Genomic DNA, 20,388 nt, shown 5'->3' with positions numbered 1-20,388 from the left:
ACACACACAGAGGCTTACTGTTTCATTTATTTAATTTATTTAAATTTTTAATATATTATTTTTTTGACACACACAAACACACGCTTACTGTTTCATTTATTTATTTTATTTTTAATATTTTTTTAACACACACACACACACACACACTTACTGTTTCATTTATTTAATTTATTTAAATTTCTAATATATATTTTTTAACACACACACACACGCTTACTGTTTCATTTATTTAAGTTATTAAAATTTTTAATATATATTTTTTTAACACACACACGCTTACTGTTTCATTTATTTATTTATTTAAATTTTTAATATATATTTTTTTAACACACACACACACACACACACACACACACAACACACACACACACACACAGAGGCTTACTGTTTCATTTATTTAATTTATTTAAATTTTAATATATTATTTATTTTGACACACACACAAACACACGCTTACTGTTTCATTTATTTATTTTATTTTTAATATTTTTTTTACACACACACACACACACACACACTTACTGTTTCATTTATTTAATTTATTTAAATTTCTAATATATATTTTTTAACACACACACACACGCTTACTGTTTCATTTATTTATTTTATTAAAATTTTTATATATATATTTTTTAACACACACACACACACACACAAACACACACACACACACACGCCTACTGTTTCATTTATTTAATTTATTTAAATTTTTAATATATTATTTTTTTTGACACACACACAAACACACGCTTACTGTTTCATTTATTTATTTTATTTTTAATATATTTTTTTAACACACACACACACAACACACGCTTACTGTTTCATTTATTTATTTATTTAAATTTTTAATATATATATTTCTTTAACACACACACACACGCTTACTGTTTCATTTATTTAATTTATTTAAATTTTTAATATATATATTTTTAACACACACACACACAAACACACACTTACTGTTTTATGTATTTATTTTATTTTTAATATATATATTTTTAACCCACACTCACACAAACACACACACGCTTACTGTTTCATTTATTTATTGTATTAAAATTTTTAATATGTATATTTTTTTAACACGCACACACACACACACACACACACACACACACACACACAACACACACACACACACACACACGCTTTGATTATTTTACGCTTTAATGAAATGTATGGGGTTGATTGTTCTTATGTTGTATGTATGATGCTTTGGCAATATTGTTGTTACACATTCATGCCAATAAGGCAAATTTGAATTGAATATAGAAAGAGGGCGCCCTTGGGACTTTTGGCGCGTTCGAGACCGGTCAGAACTGGGAAATGTGCAAGTTGAAATATCCGACTTCCGACCTCAAAGTGTGAACACAGTTGCACCCTCAGTAGTGGTTTAGGTGTTAATTAAAAGGATGGCAGTTTAAATGCAAACAACTGACATAAATAGCCCATGCGTTACTAGTAGCCTACCCCTCCATCAGTTGGTAATCCTCACGTCCAAGTCAGTGTTGTGGGTTACGCTTCCTAATGTTATGGCATTTTTAACAATAACTTTTATGCAGAGAAGATGACTTTATGAGATTCTTTAATGTAGCCAGCTACCTAATAGGCCTCACATATTTCTACATCAATGTACATGCAGAACAGGTTTCATTATATGATGGTATGTATTATTGTAATTTAAATACATGCAAAAATACTTTTTGTTGCCTTTGGTTTACCATTTACAGTGTGTGCTGACAATGTTTTGTGACAGTGTGTGCTGACAATGTTTTGTGACGTAATTCAGCTGCTCCTCGTGAAGTCGGGGTACATATGTTTTTCTCCAAGTTCACCAGTGGGAAATCTGGGACTTCAAGTGGCACTCCAAGAAAGTTTTTCTAGTTGGAGGTCGGAAAATTTCCCAGTTCCGAGTTGCCTGAAAAGCAGCATTTGGTTTGCACATGGGTCTTTGGCATGGATTGGTAAAAGCCTTTTAAAGGTAAAATCCATAGAGAAGTAAAAGCGTGTCAAAAGCAAGTGGACGATTAAAACTCTGATGTGTGACACAAAAAATACTGTATTGCCCCTGTCATGCTATTATTATGATGGACTACTTTTTAAAGATAAATTGACTACCAGAGCCCACATTTTGAATGTTAGGACCACTTAAAGCACCCGCTGCCATCAGCCACCACAATGGCACTATAGTGCACAACATTTGGTTAAGTGTGTTTCTTTGCTTTTGGAATATCTACAATTATCTAGGGCATTATCAGATGCTTGTAATTTTAGGGGCTATTACATTTAGTTTTAATTTACTTTGGTGATAAAACAGCTTAATGTTTTTGTGTGTTTGGTTTTTGGTCTTTTGTTAAAATGTTAGTGTATTTGCATTTAATGCTGTTTTGAATTTTACTTGTAAAGTTGATTTGACATTCTATAGAACTGAAATTAGTCAATTGATTTGATCAATAGGAAATGAATCTTTGGGTCTTTGGGTTTGGACTATTGCTAGAACACAACAGGACATTTGAAGATGTTGATTTGAGCATTAGTATTTTTTGGATGGGCATTTTTCATTGTTAGTTGAAGCTCTACATTCACAGTGTGCTCATGATTTGGCATTTTTTGTCGCATCTATGTTATCAATGACCTAATTTATAGATAATGTGTGCCTTCACACCTTCACCTGCAGAAGACCATTCCATCATGTCTAGGCAGCAGTGTGCATGTACTTTTAAAAGCCTTTGGGGAGATTATTGCAACCAAGTGCCTGTAAAGAATTGAGAATTGCCTTTTCAAGACTGGTAAAGTCACACCTATGATCCAAATGTAAAGCAAATGATCAGCCCACTACTGAATTTAAAACACAAGATTTAACACTGCTCTCACTCTTTTTTGGATATTTTTTGATGTTGCCAATTCATTGTAGCTCTGTAAAGCTCATGCAAAGCTGGATTTCCTCCTCCTGAAGAGTCATACTGCATCAATTATTGATTACATTAATGATGTATTATCTCAGTGGCATTGACAGCAGTTAACCTAGCAGCAGCATTGCTTTAGAAGTAACTCATCATATTTTCTCCACTTGGTGGCAGTGTTGAGCTGTGGATCAAGTCTGTCTCTCCCCTGTGTCTGTAACTGCCCCGTCACCAGAGATCAGTAGTAATCTAATAAACTCGGCCCTGCTCGCTTTTCTCTGTCTTTCTGAGGTCAGCGTGGATCCATATAAACTCTGTTTACACCTGCCTCCCTATACGGCTCTGTCCCTCATAACCTTGCACACACTCCTCCAACACTCACACGGTGTGTCAAGGATACAAGGAGGGAAAGAGAGACATCATATAGCTTTTGCTGATCTATCCTGTATACGGCCTCATTCCATTTTATGTGCCTTAAGCCTCTGATGGCCAGATATCGAAACATCAAACGGCAAACAAAATGCTCTAGCCTCACACACTCACATAATATCTGTTTATACTGTAGTCTTTTGAAAATATAAGGAATAATAAATACATTACAGTCATGTGTGTTTGACAGTTATTCTGATCTGAACATAATATAAAGACAACGGAAGCCAAAGATTTTGTGGAATAGCTAGATAATGTGCCTTTTTCACTTCAGACATTTTGACATGTCGCAGCAGGTAAAGCAAAGGTCTAAATAAAAAAATTAATCGTGGCTGAATTCCATTTAGCTGCATCCATTTCAGGGTCCTGGTATTGTACAAACCTACTGTTACACTGTCATGGCTTCAGGTATATTCACATTACACTATGAATATTTGTTCCGTGTTCCATTCACTTTAATTGAAGCTTGTGTGACGGACAAATTCAAGCCTGTTTCCTGTTTCAACTCTGACCGAGCAGATTTTCATGATCGGCCAATGGGAACACTGTGTTTAGAAATGGAGAAGTTATAATTCTGCCGTGTTTTATTGCTATATTTAGCACACTATCATAAAGTCATAAAACATGATGGATGACTACAGTTTAATCTACCCAAGAGTGTGCAGAAGTCACACACAGCAGCACCTGGACCACCAAATGCTGCTGACAGGGTAACATCAATAACATAGCGCTCTGAAAGGAGCGTTTGTTTAGGATGAATATACTTTTACATGTCATACTTAAATACATTTTACTGAAAGTACATTAGGTAATTTAGTATTGCACTTCCATAAAGTTGCTGGACTCACATGACACCAATTTTAAAAAATGTTAAAATTTAAATTGAAGATTCTCAAATATATATAATATCTTAACTTTTAGTTCCTGGTATGCCTAAAACTGGTTGGGGTTACCCAGTCAGAGGCAGAGAAGAGGGCAGGACTTTACACAAAGATGGGGCGAGTTCAATCAAACGGTTTAGGATTGAACGACATGTTTCCTTGCAACGTTCTGCAACAGGCTTCAAGGCAGGCGTTACCCCATGAGCTGCAACAAGTTTGTAAACACAACGGTGTTAAAAAGGCATTAAAATGCAGTGCACGTGTTCGAGGCACCACCGTGTCCGTTTTCCTCCTTTACCTTTTGACTTTTTGACATCAAGGTCACGAAATAACACAAACTAAACCTCTGAATACTGGACCAATTTCAAATAATGCTGTCCCAATTTGTCACATAGACATGGGAGAATAGGGTCCAGGTAGAAAAATACAAAGTTACCCTTTAATTCTAAACTTATCATTATGTAGTGTATTTGTAATCACACGGTATGCTTTCCCTCTGGTTTTGCTATTATGCCCTGTTCTCTATAGATGGATCCAAGGATGCCAGAAGCTCGAATTAAGCTACATATAATTTGGTCAGAAGATGCCTGATTTGTGATTCTAATTAATTGTGCACTTACAGACTCTGACCTGAGCCAAGAAGGCCAGTAATGATGATGCAAATGTTTGTTGTATGGTTATAAAATATTCCTGACCTTTCAATTCCCAGAATCAGTCACACATAAATATTCCCTTCACTTCACTTGATGTGTCATTTCTACCATTTTAAACACAAATGAGTGTGTGTGTGTGTGTGTGTGGCTCCAGTATAACTGGTTAACTGATTGAGATGGGAATGCTGGTCTGTACATTTCCCTTTTTGATGTGCATTTCTGATGCAAATGCACCAATTCCCTGCCCTAATGCAGGCTTCGTCCTCTCCTGTCACGCTGACATTGGGATCACCATCTCCACCGTGAAAACTGGACAGCTACCGTCATCCTCCCACCCCCCAGCTCCTTTTTCTGATTCATATTCATGTGTAGACGCTTCTTATAGAAAAGTGGCTTATGAGAACGCATTTCCCTCAAAGTTAAGTGGAGTGATTGTCAGTGAGATATAAATGCACCTTCGGCAGCGTTCAACTTCCTGTTTTTGATTTAGTCTTAAAATCCAAAGTGGATGCTGTATGTTGGATTTTTTAGCACAGGCTTCAATTTTGAACTTCAATCTACTGAATCTGGGAGAGCGGGAAGATGACATCCTGTCCCTACATCCCAAAGTTTTACATAAACATGATGTCATATTATGCTCATTTTCAGGTTCATAATTTTATTTAGGGGTTGTACCCGAACAGATTTACATGGTTTCATCTACACCATATTTTTTGTCATACGCCATTTTCACGCTGTGTGCTGAACGCTCCATTTTAGCCACCGAGTGAGGCATCTTACTTCTCTTTGATCTTTGTTGGGAGATGCGCATGCACAGTACCTAATTAGGGACTACTAGCCAATCAGAAGCCGAGTAGGCTCGGGAACATGTACAGCTTCGCAACCTAGACTAGAGCAAGAGTGGTGAGTTCTTAATCTGTAACAAATGTATCTTTCATATGTAACGTCTTAACTGAGCTCTGTCTCTACATCACAGGAACAACTTTATGTCCACTGCCTGCCTGACTTTCTGTACGAAGGTTGGGGGACGTCATTGGACGACGTTGGGGGACATTATGACACATGTTACAAAGCGACGCAAATAATTTAGGGAAGTAAAGGCTGGGCTATAATCGAGTTGTTTTGAAGCAGTTCAGAGCAGTGTTTTCTGTGGGAGATGGGAACTCCCTTTGGGCTTTTTCACTTGCACAAAAATATATATAACGGAAAGGGGAAAAGCCAAAAAGCACAAGATGCTCTCTTTCAAATGTAACATCATCCGTGCATGAAATGCGATATGAAACTCGCACAACCAAAAAAGTCAAAACAGTTTGAAACTGAAACAGCACAGTGGGAATTGAAAACCACACAAAAGGGGAATGGAAAATGTATTGTGGCTGCGAAGCATGTGGCAAAGTCAAACCCGTTGAATTTGCAAAGCTGATTGAAGTGCTGCTTGAGACATGTTGACCTCTGAAAGAAAATCTAACCGGGCAATGTCACATTATCAAATTTTATACACTACTCTGGCTAAATACAAAACATGCAAAAAAGAGGCACAGTACGGCAGTACTGCAGTATTCTATGATATGTGCTTGCAAGTTACGCCAGTCATGGTAAGTAGCTCAGCAGCTTGTAGCTAATATTAACCCTCCTCAAAGTTTGATACGCCTGCCCTAGCGCCAGGACCTGAATCAGAATTTTGGGGTTCTTAAGTAGAATCTGACTTGGCTCTTATCCCCCACCCTACAGACTATTTACACCCCTGCCATTCTGCCAAACGCAAAGAGAAAAAAAAATCTATAAATAGGCCCCACAGGGTAAGAAACACAAGCAGTCAGACAATCAGACAGGTTGTAAACCATCTAATAACCGAAAGGGAGTGCACGTGACGATCCGTCATTGCACAAGGAAACTGTGTGCACAACTACAGCAAGTACATTAGGTCAAACTTTAATCAAAATGTGGGTCTGTAAACCATGATGAATGTTACAAATAGACATTTGCGTAATAATTTCTCTGTTCACCTTCATTTTCTTTAAAAAAATATATTTTGCTTAACTGGGCTTTTGTTTACACCCTGTCGTCTGACCACTTCTGTTTCTTGACCAGTTCTTTTCCTTTAGATATATAGTATGTCACATTTGCACATCCCTGCATAAAACTGTACGGCTGTTTCATTTAAATAACTGTCATATTTCTTCATATTTTACTGTCAATTATATGTTATATTTATGCTTATTGACACACTTAGCTTTTTCTTATTTTATATTTTCTACTTAGCATGTGAATTTATTGTGGCCATTTTAGCATCACTAGCGTCACTGTTACTAGCTTTACACTTAATAGTGCCAGGACAAAAGTGTCACTGCACGGTAAATGCCCTTTATGATGTCTTCTTGATGTGCCAAATACTTTTCGTTTCATGGCCATTAAAGTAAACATGAAATGCGTACTCTGACATACCACTCCAGCCACCAGAGACAGTTCAAAACCTGCAGTAATCGTAGCACAACTGGTGAGGAGGAATTAAATCAGTGAAATGACACAATAATGTCTGATGCAATATTTATAGTAAAAGTTTGCCAACATTAGCCAAAACTAGCCACCATAAGCTACTGCTCACACTAGACCAAATAAGACTGCAGCAGCAAAAAGTGTTTTGAATTGAGTAAGGGTGTGTTTTATTTATGTAGAGTGGCACTCAGATTTACTTTTAATGGGTAAAAATTCCAGATATCATCCCATGCAATGTTTTGTACAGCTATTATTTGTTTTTTTAGTGTTCATGCTGTCAGTTTTGTGTCTGTGCTAAAGCCTGTATACATTATATTATAGACGATAGAGATGATGCAACTAATGGGAAATGACACTTGGTTTATTATGATGTCAGACAGCTAACAAATATATAATTCTAGAGGTGAATGTGAAGAGATGTGTAGTTCAAGTAAAAGCATCATTTTCATTTCAGGCACCAATACTGAAAATACTGATCTTTGAGGCGATCGATAAAATGAAGATGAATGAAACAGTCAAGAGATAAATGGGTGAAAAAGATGTGTCACACTGGAGAACTAACAATCTGTCAGAACCTCATCAACTTCAAGCTCATTCCAGTGATTGATTGGTTCTTTCTGCACTATTCACTGTGACGGGAAAAGCTTAAACCTGGTGAATCCTCTCCATCACTTTCTCCTTGGGCAAACCACATAATGTCTGCTTAGAGCAAAGAAGATGATAGTAGGGAGGCTCAACACTTTGCTTCTGGAGACAGATCTCTCCTGTGCTGCCTGTTCCTCCTCTGGACTGGATGTTTGATATGACAGCTCACCCGATGGCCACTGACGAGGATGACATACCCTCAGATATCCTTGTGTGCTATCTCAGCTCTTGTTGTCGTGTTGAGAAATCTTCCTGATGCTGTCACTCACGCACAGATAAAGCTGTGCCAAATAGGCCAAATGTTTATTCATTTTAAGCCTCACCAGTCTGTGCTCTATGTCAAGAACGTGTTTGTGTCTATTATCCAAGATATTACAATTAAGTAGATCAAAATTTCTGCCAGTACCATATGGGGAAGGTCCAAGGAAGGTTAAAATCAAGGGTAACTGGATTTGGTTGAAGATAGTTAGAAGATAGAAGGCGTTTCAGAACTCAAGAAGCCTCTTGGATGAGAGTATCGTCAAGCATCTTTAACCAAGTCCAGTCGCCCCTTCATTTTAACCTTCCTTGGATCACTAAGAATCTTCACAGACATACAGTATTGGGAAGGGATTAGCTTTATTTTTCTAGGGCAGAGTGGGGTCATTTAACCTGGTTGAAAAGTGGTGCCATTCTCCTTAATGTTGAAGACTAAACACTTTTTAAATGTGTGGGCACAGGACCAAATTTGATTAGTGTTTTAAGGGAACAGCAATTTAATATTAGATTTTATTGAATTGATTTATGGAGGGGACTGGCGACCTGTCCAGGGTGTACCCCGCCTTTTGCCCGATGTCAGCTGGGACTGGCTCCAGACCCTGAACGCAGGATAAGCGGTTGACAATGGATGGATTTATGGAGGCCCAGGGGGATAAGTGGAAGACAAATTTACGGACAAAAATATCCATTTTCAGTCATTTGCTTTAAAAAGTTAGGATTTTAAAATGTGAACAAATTAAAACTCAATACCTGTTTTGTCTTTTTTTTTGGTCACTTGGGAGCAGCAGAAGAAGCTGAAAACACAACCTTTTAAAGTTTATGGTTAAAAAACATTGTCGTTGATTTGGAGTGGTGCTTGTTTCCCCTGATCAATCGTCCAATATTCTCGTCTTGTTTAGAGAAAAATCTCTTTAGCTGCTAAATGCTGCACTTTGTTCACCAGCTAGTCTCTAACTGTGTCTCTCTCCTGCTAGGCAGGTAGTGTACACTGGGTTTTTCAAAGCTTTATAGCTGAAAAAAGTTTCCTGCTGTGGCTTGAAATTGGCTTAATGGGAGTTGCGGGGAACTGCAGAGTTGGCAATAATGCTCTGTAGGTTTGTCACTAAGAGTGACACCATTCATATACACAGGTATTTGATTAATTTGTCACGGACTTGGATAAAGCATTACATAGGACAAGCTGAGTTTTTAAATATTTATATTGATATTTTATATCAAAACCAAAACACTTTCATAACACTAATCAAACTTTAGTAACTTAAAGAGGTGGTATTATACTCATTTTCAGGTTCAAAATCTTATTTAGGGTTTGTACCAGAACAGGTTTACATGGTTTAATTTTTATTTTTTATTAATATTTATTGTCATACTGCACATTGCTGCAGCTCCTCTTTTCAGCCTGTGTTGAAGGCTTCGTTTTAGCTATGGAGTGATACATCTTGTCTCTAAATTATCTTTGTTGGGAGTTGCACATGCTCAGTTACTAGTTAAGGACTACTAGCCAATCAGAAGCAGAGTAGGGCGGGTCAGCTAGAAGCTGGTTAACACTGCTTCAGCTATACGTGTTGCCGACCAGCTTGGCAACATGGACTGGAGCGAGAGTTTCAGAGCGGTGAGTTATTAATCTGTATCCATAAAGTTTTAACTGAGCTCTGTCTCTACATCACAGGAACAACTTTATGTCCACTGACTGCCTGGAGGGTAGCTAGTGTTTGGAAGGGAGAGGAGAGCTGTGTGCTGCAGCTCGCTGTTTTTCCACCGCTGTTTTTGAGGGCGTGCAGCCGCTTGGCGAGCGTTATATGATGTGCACTTCCACATAATCCACATAATACCGCCTCTTTAATTCAACCAGCATTTCTATTTCCTCCTAACATATTTGGCAAAGCAAACTAGTAGTACAAAAGTCTATTTTTAAGATTCAGGAAAGCGGGTGTGGCCATGTAAGGTAAAAAGCATAGTTTACTCAGTCAAAAGCAAGGCAGAGGTCGGCAATCCAGTCCAAAAGAGTGTAAGCAGGCAGGCGAATATCCAAAGAGGCAGGCACAGGTAAAAGAAAACACAACAAGGCAGGCAGGATAACATGACCCAACAAATAATTTCTCTGTTCACCTTCATTTTCTTTAAAAAAATATATTTTGCTTAACTGGGCTTTTGTTTACACCCTGTCGTCTGACCACTTCTGTTTCTTGACCAGTTCTTTTCCTTTAGATATATAGTATGTCACATTTGCACATCCCTGCATAAAACTGTACGGCTGTTTCATTTAAATAACTGTCATATTTCTTCATATTTTACTGTCAATTATATGTTATATTTATGCTTATTGACACACTTAGCTTTTTCTTATTTTATATTTTCTACTTAGCATGTGAATTTATTGTGGCCATTTTAGCATCACTAGCGTCACTGTTACTAGCTTTACACTTAATAGTGCCAGGACAAAAGTGTCACTGCACGGTAAATGCCCTTTATGATGTCTTCTTGATGTGCCAAATACTTTTCGTTTCATGGCCATTAAAGTAAACATGAAATGCGTACTCTGACATACCACTCCAGCCACCAGAGACAGTTCAAAACCTGCAGTAATCGTAGCACAACTGGTGAGGAGGAATTAAATCAGTGAAATGACACAATAATGTCTGATGCAATATTTATAGTAAAAGTTTGCCAACATTAGCCAAAACTAGCCACCATAAGCTACTGCTCACACTAGACCAAATAAGACTGCAGCAGCAAAAAGTGTTTTGAATTGAGTAAGGGTGTGTTTTATTTATGTAGAGTGGCACTCAGATTTACTTTTAATGGGTAAAAATTCCAGATATCATCCCATGCAATGTTTTGTACAGCTATTATTTGTTTTTTTAGTGTTCATGCTGTCAGTTTTGTGTCTGTGCTAAAGCCTGTATACATTATATTATAGACGATAGAGATGATGCAACTAATGGGAAATGACACTTGGTTTATTATGATGTCAGACAGCTAACAAATATATAATTCTAGAGGTGAATGTGAAGAGATGTGTAGTTCAAGTAAAAGCATCATTTTCATTTCAGGCACCAATACTGAAAATACTGATCTTTGAGGCGATCGATAAAATGAAGATGAATGAAACAGTCAAGAGATAAATGGGTGAAAAAGATGTGTCACACTGGAGAACTAACAATCTGTCAGAACCTCATCAACTTCAAGCTCATTCCAGTGATTGATTGGTTCTTTCTGCACTATTCACTGTGACGGGAAAAGCTTAAACCTGGTGAATCCTCTCCATCACTTTCTCCTTGGGCAAACCACATAATGTCTGCTTAGAGCAAAGAAGATGATAGTAGGGAGGCTCAACACTTTGCTTCTGGAGACAGATCTCTCCTGTGCTGCCTGTTCCTCCTCTGGACTGGATGTTTGATATGACAGCTCACCCGATGGCCACTGACGAGGATGACATACCCTCAGATATCCTTGTGTGCTATCTCAGCTCTTGTTGTCGTGTTGAGAAATCTTCCTGATGCTGTCACTCACGCACAGATAAAGCTGTGCCAAATAGGCCAAATGTTTATTCATTTTAAGCCTCACCAGTCTGTGCTCTATGTCAAGAACGTGTTTGTGTCTATTATCCAAGATATTACAATTAAGTAGATCAAAATTTCTGCCAGTACCATATGGGGAAGGTCCAAGGAAGGTTAAAATCAAGGGTAACTGGATTTGGTTGAAGATAGTTAGAAGATAGAAGGCGTTTCAGAACTCAAGAAGCCTCTTGGATGAGAGTATCGTCAAGCATCTTTAACCAAGTCCAGTCGCCCCTTCATTTTAACCTTCCTTGGATCACTAAGAATCTTCACAGACATACAGTATTGGGAAGGGATTAGCTTTATTTTTCTAGGGCAGAGTGGGGTCATTTAACCTGGTTGAAAAGTGGTGCCATTCTCCTTAATGTTGAAGACTAAACACTTTTTAAATGTGTGGGCACAGGACCAAATTTGATTAGTGTTTTAAGGGAACAGCAATTTAATATTAGATTTTATTGAATTGATTTATGGAGGGGACTGGCGACCTGTCCAGGGTGTACCCCGCCTTTTGCCCGATGTCAGCTGGGACTGGCTCCAGACCCTGAACGCAGGATAAGCGGTTGACAATGGATGGATTTATGGAGGCCCAGGGGGATAAGTGGAAGACAAATTTACGGACAAAAATATCCATTTTCAGTCATTTGCTTTAAAAAGTTAGGATTTTAAAATGTGAACAAATTAAAACTCAATACCTGTTTTGTCTTTTTTTTGGTCACTTGGGAGCAGCAGAAGAAGCTGAAAACACAACCTTTTAAAGTTTATGGTTAAAAAACATTGTCGTTGATTTGGAGTGGTGCTTGTTTCCCCTGATCAATCGTCCAATATTCTCGTCTTGTTTAGAGAAAAATCTCTTTAGCTGCTAAATGCTGCACTTTGTTCACCAGCTAGTCTCTAACTGTGTCTCTCTCCTGCTAGGCAGGTAGTGTACACTGGGTTTTTCAAAGCTTTATAGCTGAAAAAAGTTTCCTGCTGTGGCTTGAAATTGGCTTAATGGGAGTTGCGGGGAACTGCAGAGTTGGCAATAATGCTCTGTAGGTTTGTCACTAAGAGTGACACCATTCATATACACAGGTATTTGATTAATTTGTCACGGACTTGGATAAAGCATTACATAGGACAAGCTGAGTTTTTAAATATTTATATTGATATTTTATATCAAAACCAAAACACTTTCATAACACTAATCAAACTTTAGTAACTTAAAGAGGTGGTATTATACTCATTTTCAGGTTCAAAATCTTATTTAGGGTTTGTACCAGAACAGGTTTACATGGTTTAATTTTTATTTTTTATTAATATTTATTGTCATACTGCACATTGCTGCAGCTCCTCTTTTCAGCCTGTGTTGAAGGCTTCGTTTTAGCTATGGAGTGATACATCTTGTCTCTAAATTATCTTTGTTGGGAGTTGCACATGCTCAGTTACTAGTTAAGGACTACTAGCCAATCAGAAGCAGAGTAGGGCGGGTCAGCTAGAAGCTGGTTAACACTGCTTCAGCTATACGTGTTGCCGACCAGCTTGGCAACATGGACTGGAGCGAGAGTTTCAGAGCGGTGAGTTATTAATCTGTATCCATAAAGTTTTAACTGAGCTCTGTCTCTACATCACAGGAACAACTTTATGTCCACTGACTGCCTGGAGGGTAGCTAGTGTTTGGAAGGGAGAGGAGAGCTGTGTGCTGCAGCTCGCTGTTTTTCCACCGCTGTTTTTGAGGGCGTGCAGCCGCTTGGCGAGCGTTATATGATGTGCACTTCCACATAATCCACATAATACCGCCTCTTTAATTCAACCAGCATTTCTATTTCCTCCTAACATATTTGGCAAAGCAAACTAGTAGTACAAAAGTCTATTTTTAAGATTCAGGAAAGCGGGTGTGGCCATGTAAGGTAAAAAGCATAGTTTACTCAGTCAAAAGCAAGGCAGAGGTCGGCAATCCAGTCCAAAAGAGTGTAAGCAGGCAGGCGAATATCCAAAGAGGCAGGCACAGGTAAAAGAAAACACAACAAGGCAGGCAGGATAACATGACCCAAGCAGAAAGGTACTCTCTGGCTGAAATGTCCTTTCACAGAGGACGTGTCACAGTAGGAAAAACACTGGTATAAATAATACATTTAATGAAGACTGAATTCCATTAGCTGCTTCAGTTTAAGGGTTCTGGTGTTGTTCATGCTGGTTCACTGTCGCCTTGAGTGGATCGGATAGCTGACTAAGACGCACACATGAGCTTTACTCCTTCCAACTGTAACTATGCCTACATCATTAAGCAGTCAGTGGAAATAGCCACATACTGTCTGTCCTCTGTTGTAATATATGGCAGTTAAGGTTACACTGAAATTAGCTGTCGTTCTCTCTGTCTCATTAACGGGACAGGGAAAAATAGGCTCCAGCGATTTTAATACGTACAATCATACAGAAGTGTGTTGTTCGCTCTGCCAACACATTAAGGGCCACAACATTTACCATGCAAGCTTTATTTTCAAAGTCTAACCCATCCCTCCTTTGCCAACATCAGTGTATAGTACAAAACACCTGTGTGAACACATCCCGTCTCCACACGGTTATGTGTATGTTCAATGCCACGGAGCTCGTATCAATAAGTGGCAAAGAGGCATGATGACAGTGGGGAATAACTTGAGGGTGTACTAGCCTCTCATCCTGCTGTTAGAGTTGTTGCAGCTGCTTCTGGAGCCCGGGGTGCTCTGCCCTGGGCCGCGAGTCAGAGGGTTGTTTGAGAGGACAAGTCGAAGCTAGAGGAGCTGGCGTCTTGGACTCTCGTCATGGAGAGCGAGCCCTACACTGGATGAGGTTTCACAGGTAAACTGACTCCTTCTTGTGGGTTTGTTGGGCGGGGCTTAGCGCAGGGATACTAGTAGAGAAAAGGGAGTTGCGGAAGGTTTTGCATTGTATGTTCAATTGTTACTAACTGCCTCTTTAAGCCTCAGATCTTCTCCTCAGTTTAACCTTTACCTGGCAGTAAGCTGAGACACCAGTTGCTGCATTGGTACGTTTCTCAAATTGTTTATTCTAGAATCTGAAAAATACTTGAGTCACACTGATATATAACATCCTTTAAATATCTTACTTGGAGACATCACTGTCACCACCTTAACTGTTCTTCAAGTGGCTGCTCTGACCCCACTCTCAGCCCATTTGATCCCAGAGGAGAAAGCCAGAGTGGATATTCTGTCTGTGCGTCCGGGGGGGGTGTGCGTTCTAGCACTGAGGATCGACATATGTATGCTGTCTATATCATATTTAATCCCCCAGTCATGTGGAAGGTGTCTGGATTGGTGTTTGAGAATAGTATACCCACTTAGCTCTGTATTTATATTAAATATTAAATCCAATTTAAATACAAAATTAGCATATGAAATATTAACCAAGAGTGTAAATATTTAATGTGAGCCCTTTACCATAGGCCTTGTATTCATTACCATCCAGTGCTGGATTTTAATGGGCAATTTCCCCTGTGTGTGGGATTCCTCTGTCCCTCGAAGCTGCAGCAGGGGGCGCTGTAGCTCTGCGTTTCTTTGGTGAGTTCATCCAAAAATAAATACATAAAGAAGGGAGGAGACCAGCTGAGAGACATGTTTTGAGGAGATAAAAGATGTAGTTTTTGCACAGTGAATTATTGTGTGTTTTTATTCTCTCTTTCAAGTCATAGGTCAGAATGTCTAGAGTTGAGGTAATTCTTTAGCTGTATGCTTTGAGAGTAACAAATGAGCAAAGTGGTATAATGGGGTATTTATCAAATGCGTGATGTGAGTGGCAACTGCCGAGTGTGTTTTCATGTCATCCACTTAATGCATGCTGGGATTTAATTCATTTTATGCACATTAAAGCCAAAGAAAAATTCCCTTCGAATTTTAGCCAATAGGAGTCAGGCTTACACTACACTACAGGTTTTCTAGGTGTTCTTTAAATTACAGTAGGGAGAGAGGGAGAAGTGGCTGACTGTGTCAATGTGTTTCTCCCTATGATTGATCCCTTCAACACACAGCTGTATAGTCTTGCCACATTACAGTACAAGGGGATTTCCAATACAGCTGGTACAAATGAGACTGTGTGTAATGTCATTCAGGTCCAATGCATTTGGAACCTTCATTAGCTGGGAAAGGTACCGCTTCTTTCTAATTTCTCCAAAAATATGCAATAAGTTGCGGCTGATGTTTCTGGAGGGAGAAATATAAAAGATGAAGAGGCCAGATGAAAAAAATAGAGAAAGCTGTGCGTTAAAGAAATTAGCTTTATAGAGTGCTGGGGAGGTGGTATATAGGGTTAGAGATGCACGGGCACGCAGCTCCTCTGAGGCAATGCAGGGAGGAACATTAATCATTGGGAGACATCTGTTCATTCTGCCGCTTTACAATTCTGTCAGAGAGCTCGGACCCCCCCACCCCCCCACCAAAACCATCCACTCAGAGAAAACCTGTCCTCCGTTAAGCATGGACAGGCAGAGTGAAACATCAGAGTCAGCCTCCGCTAAGAGCCTCTTTCAATTTGTTTTCCATTCAAGCCAATTTAAGATGAACAAAACACGGGGACAGGGGACAGTGTGTAAATCAGTGCTGTTATCTGCATAATGCTGGTTTCATGGAGCGAGAGACTTGCGTGTCATTGAAGAAACCGCCCTGCATGTCTTAAGCTGACACACCCAGACAGACAAACATTTGCATATGTCTTTCTGGGGACATTTCATTGACTTATATTCATTCTTTGGAGGACCACTGTATTCTGTACACACGTCTACTGCATGTCTGTCCGTCCTGGGTGAGGGATCCCTCCACTGTAACTGAAGTTTCTTCCGTTTTTTCCCAGTAAGGTGGCAGTTTTTAGGGAAGTTTTTCCCTCTACTAACCGAGGGTCTCATATGCTCTACAGATGGTAAAAACCCTTGAGGCAAGTTTGTGACTGAATGTAAGATTAACAGGAATCGATGCATTTCAAACCCCAACCCCTTACCATAACCTTAAACTAACATGAATTAAAGACTACACATAACATCTACTTTTAAGGATACTTTCTATTCTATTATACTTTTTCATGTGTGGGGTTGTCAAGCAAAAGACTGGTTCGAGATCTAACACAATGCTAATTTAGTAAAATCATTTCGCTGTAACATTTAAAAGTCCACATTTAGTCATTCCATTTTGTAATCAAAAACAATGTCAGTGTGGTTTTTTGAATTGTATTATTTAAAGGAAGTGGTCTGTTTGATTGACAGAAGCTGGCAGGCTGCCAGAGTGCCGGTGTTACACTGCAGGGAATGAAAGACAAAGCAAAATAACTTGCACTGTAGCCTACGTGTCATGGTCAGATAGTGTGTTGTTTGTGGTACTGAAGGACCACAGCAGCACCTAACCACACCAATGTTATATTTGCAGGTGCAGCTGAGGTGCTAATTAGCTATCTAGCCTGCAAAATGACGTTAGCTATGCACTAAGGTGCAGGACAAGGGTGTGTTCATGTCTTTAAGTTAGATAAGAAGGAAACTTAGTGTGACAGTCTGCTCTGCATATGATAAGGCTACATGACTCCTTTATACTAAATTTAATTGGCTGAATCGAAATAAGATATCGATCTACGTACACAGATACCGGAACAGTATTCTGTTGAACTAATGCCTAAAGTCTAGGGTGCGCCATCATGAATACAAAAATGTCCTCCTTTTGCTTTCTTATGTTTTTCTAAGGAGAACACAGGGCAAGTGATTTACAGAGCAGATATGTAATGTAGCAGACAAGAAACATGCTATTTAATTCCAGTTGGACTTGGACTCATGAAACAACATCACAGAATAAACAGTCAATGGTGATCGATATGATAACAGTATTAATAACATACCCAATGGTGGTAAGCCAGCAGAAAACATGCTACTGGACTAGCTGGCTAATGCTAATGCTGATGCTAGCTCTGCAGTCTCTGTCAGACACATGACCCTCATTTTGCACATCACAGCGGTCCCTCAAATCTCTTCGAAATAGATGCAGAAGTCATTCACCCTTCTACGGCTCGCAGTGCATGCTACTGCGCTATGCAACACTGGAATAGCAGTTAGGACATTTATCACAACAACAGTGTAATGCTTTACAGCACCAACACGACTCTTTAGCCAGTAAGCTATAAGAAAAGGTATTTAATGTAGAACGAAGGTTCTTTGGAAGAAGATATCTGGCAGAGGCTGCGAAGAGAATAAAGAAGGCGATGAGGAAGCAAGGATGAGACATAGAGAGTGACTGAGTCATACAAGAGAAAGCCGGCTTGCTGTGTCTTGTGTTGCTGCGCTTGCTTGATTTTTGCCTGTGTTGGCAAAGTTGTCAGCTGGAGCAAAACCAGCCAGAGGTTTCACAGACGGTGAAGATTTAACCTCTAGCTATAAATCTCAATGTTAGCAAACTTATGTAGATAACATTACTAGATACATTAGGGCGGCTGTGGCTCAGGAGGTAGTTAATCAGAAGGTCGGCGGTTGACTCCCCGGTTCCCCCAGGCTGCATGTCGAAGTGTCTTTGGGCAAGATACCGAACCCCGAATTGCCCCTGGCGGCTGTTCCGCCAGTGTGTGAATGTGTGTGAATGTAATGTAGTTTAAAAGCGCATTGAGTGATCGAAAAGACTAGAAAGGCGATATGGATCACAGTGCTGTTGCATCGGTTGCTGTGTAACTTTGTTGGGCAGCTTGCCACCCAAGTTTCAAGCAACATTACGACAGCGTCGGTTTTTGACCGGGTTCAGCAGCCTTTGTGGACATAATGTTAGCTAATGGCAGCGGTGAAGAGGCCGAAGTGGAAGTTGACGGAGGAAGCTAAGAAGAAAAAAACAGAGTGACCAAGCTAGAGGCTGCTGGATGTTGGTGAGAGCTTCGTGAAATAAAACGCTGCCGTACAGATGCAGAGCTGGCGTTCTTTCTGTTGGACTAGTAAGTAACATTGCTGTGTCTTGTGTTGGCGCACTTGCTGGGGGTGGTGATGGCGCAGTGGATAAGACCAGATAACTGTGACACATCCACCATTGTGTCCCTGAGCAAGACACTAAACCCCTAGTTGCTCCAGAGGCGTGCGACCTCTGACATATTTAGCAATTGTAAGTCGCTTTGGATTAAAGTGTAAGCTAAATGTAATGCTTGGTGTTTGGCTGTGTTAGCAAAGTTGTTGACTTTCTAGATTTTGATCATAAGTAATGTAATGATAACAAATGTACAGCTGTCCTTATTTATGACAGCTGTGAATTACACTCTAAAACAGTAGGGGTGCAAAATCTCACTAAAAACCACGTTACATAATGTTGCTTTAATTGTGCATGTACATGAATTCCGTTTTAACATTTCAACAGTAAGCTGAGAGGACATCTTGGGGTTTCGAGGCACCTGGGGGTACAATAATAAAATCAGACAGGGTATCTTTAATGTTCCACATATTTCTGTACAAAGTGACGGACCCTATAAATCTCTCTTATCTGCTCAGATTGGTCCGGCTTGTTCATGGGCTCTTTCAAGAGCCCTATTATATTTCCAGTGGGAGTATCAAATAAAATCTGAATTCAACCTGTGAGCGTACAGCGGTCCAAATGGTGTCCTCCCATTGGCAACAGAGGAGAACAGAAGATGAATGAGGCCTTTCTGTGGGTTTTGAGGTCTGCAGGCATGAGGGTGCTTTGTCATCATAATATTGAAAGTGAGTTTTGCAAGAGTTTGTGCCTTTTGGCCATGAAGGGGTATGCTGCCTTGTTTCACAACTCATTAAAGTCAACATTTTGATTGACTGCCTGCTATTCAAGCTGATATTGGAGTTCATACAAATTTCTAAAGCTCTGTGGAGAGTTTTTTTTGTTTTTGTGGTTCTTTTTGACCTTGAAAGTAAGGTAATAACATTTTAAATCCTCTGAAGAAATTTGTACCAAACAACACACTTTTCTTTCTTTTCTATAACCTCATTGATTACGTTTACTTCCTTTATTTTCTCATTTATTTAAATAATGCTGCATGCTGTTTTCTCCCTCTGCGATTTGTACAGGGAAAGTCATCTTCTCCCCGTGTCTGCGTGGGTTTTCTCCGGGTGCTCCGGCTTCCTCCCACCGTCCAAAGACATGCAGCCTAGGTTGATTGGTGACTCTAAATTGTCTGAACATCAAATTGTCCTTAGGTGTGAGTGTGACTGTGATTGTTTGTCTTGGCGACCTGTCCAGGGTGAACCCTGCTTTTCGCCCGCTGTCAGCTGGGATTGGCTCCAGCCCCCCCTGTACGCAGGATAAGCGATTGACGATGGATGGATGGAAGGCTGCAGCAAAGACTTTGCATTGATGATTTTTAGTAATCAAGTTCGGATTTCTTGAGGAATTGTTTCAGCCCTAATGCTATACTTGCTTGTGATTACTAATCGTCTGTCTCTGGTGTGGGTCTCCTGCTTTGCTTCTTGATTACCCTCCTGTGAGTGATGACCAGCATTCTACCTCATTTTCTGTGCTTTACGTCATAAAAGACAACACACAAATAATTGTTACTGGTTAAGTGCAGTAAACTTAACTTTAAATTTGTTTCCACTACCACATATAAACATGGCTTC

This window comes from Micropterus salmoides, unplaced genomic scaffold (genome assembly GCF_014851395.1).
Source record: "Micropterus salmoides isolate LMB-PRFRI ecotype aquatic unplaced genomic scaffold, ASM1485139v1 Ms_hic_scaffold_11, whole genome shotgun sequence".
Lineage (NCBI taxonomy): Eukaryota > Metazoa > Chordata > Actinopteri > Centrarchiformes > Centrarchidae > Micropterus > Micropterus salmoides.
This window is presented reverse-complemented; position numbering follows the sequence as displayed.